A 1,880-nucleotide genomic window follows, 5' to 3' on the forward strand; every position below is an offset into this window, starting at 1 on the left:
AACTTAAAAATGTTTATTGCTTCTCCTTGATATTTAATTCTGTTTAAAAATTTATCATTGTCTACTTTACTGCTTGTTCAGTGTAGATGTTGAGTAACATCGAGTGTAGGCTAATCGAATGTCTCACTCCCATCTTCCCATTACACAACTAGAAATTCAGCAGCTGGAGTAGCAGAATTTATGTACTTCAACAAGATTTGTTTGTTGATGTGGTGGGGCTCTGAAATACATGTCCAGTCTCATTACTCCTCTCTTCTTTATACTGGAGAACAGCAAAATTCATATTTCAATGCATGTACAGCAAAAATTCAATCTTTAATTCAGGACAACAAGGAGTCCCAAGGATTCACATGTTAACAGTTGTGGAGGAACATGTAGGAATGACAATCTTTTCTATTTCAGAACATTCAGTGTTATTTTTGTAACTTTCAGTACAGCAGAGTGCGTTAAGACAACTGTTTCTATATCGAAAGGTGAGCCAGTTCCGTTAGAACCGACTGGCGAAAACGAAGAGAAAAGATGGTTGGAGATGTAGTAAAGGGAAATGTCGTTACAGTGTATTCTGGGATTGGTGAAGTATGAGGAAGGATAACTGTTGTATCCTTTTCATGACTCTACGCCTCTTATCTTCAGATATCATTTTTAAATGACGAATGGTCGCCAGAGGATGTTTGCTACCTCACAGCATCTCTGGACAAATAGCTTTACATCTAAGTATAATTTTACGCGTTTATGTAAAAGTCCGAGTTCTGAAGCTTCTCTTTATTGGGGCAACTGAATCAGATGCTTTATCATTGTCATCGTCCATGTCAACAGAAGGTGCAGTGGAGGTACTTTCTACAGCTCTAATACATTGGACGCCGCTTTGAACAGCTACAAAAACCCTTACGTTTTTAAGCTTTAAAATAAACGTTTGCGTAAAAGAATTACATTGATAGAATAGCATGTTGTTGTTGTAGTCTTCAGTCCTGAGATTGGTTTGATGCAGCTCTCCATGCTACTCTATCCTGTGCAAGCTTCTTCATCTCCCAGTACCTACTGCAACCTAAATCCATCTGAATCTGTTTAGTGTATTCATCTCTTTGTCTCCCTCTACGATTTTTACCCTCCACGCTGCCCTCCAGTACTAAATGGGTGATCCCTCGATGTCGCAGAACATGCCCTACCAACAGATCCCTTCTTCTAGTCAAGTTGTGCCACAAGCTCCTCTTCTCCCCAATTCTATTCAATGCCTCCTCTACATTCCATTATCCTCGTTTTGCTTTAGTTGATTTTCATCTTATATCCTCTTTTCAAGACACTGTCCATTCCGTTCAACTGCTCTTCCAAGTCCTTTGCTCTCTCTGACAGAATTACAATGTCATCGGCGAACCTCAGTTTTTATTTCTTCTCTATGGATTTTATTACCTACTAAGAACTTTTCTTTTGTTTCCTTTATTGCTTGCTCAATTAACAGACTGAATATCATCGGGGAGAAGCTAAAAACCTTTCTCACTCCCTTCCCAAACACTGCTTGCCTTTCATACCCCTCGACTCTTATGACTGCCATCTAGTTTCTGTACAAATTGTAAATAGCCTTTTGCTCTCCGTATTTTATCCCTGCCACCATTACAATTTGAAAGAGAGTATTCCAATCAACACTGTCAAAAGCTTTCTCTAAGTCAACAAATGCTAGAAACATAGGTTTACCTTTCCTTAATCTTGCTTCTAAGATAAGTCGTAGGGTCAGTATTGCCTCACGTGTTCTAACATCTCTACAGAATACAAACTGATCTTCCCCGAGGTCGACGTCTATCAGTTTTTCCATTCGTCTGTAAAAAATTCCTGTTACTATTTTGCAGCTGTGACTTATTAAACTGATAGTTCGGTAATTTTCACAT

This window comes from Schistocerca gregaria, chromosome X (genome assembly GCF_023897955.1).
Source record: "Schistocerca gregaria isolate iqSchGreg1 chromosome X, iqSchGreg1.2, whole genome shotgun sequence".
Classification (NCBI taxonomy): Eukaryota; Metazoa; Arthropoda; class Insecta; order Orthoptera; family Acrididae; genus Schistocerca; species Schistocerca gregaria.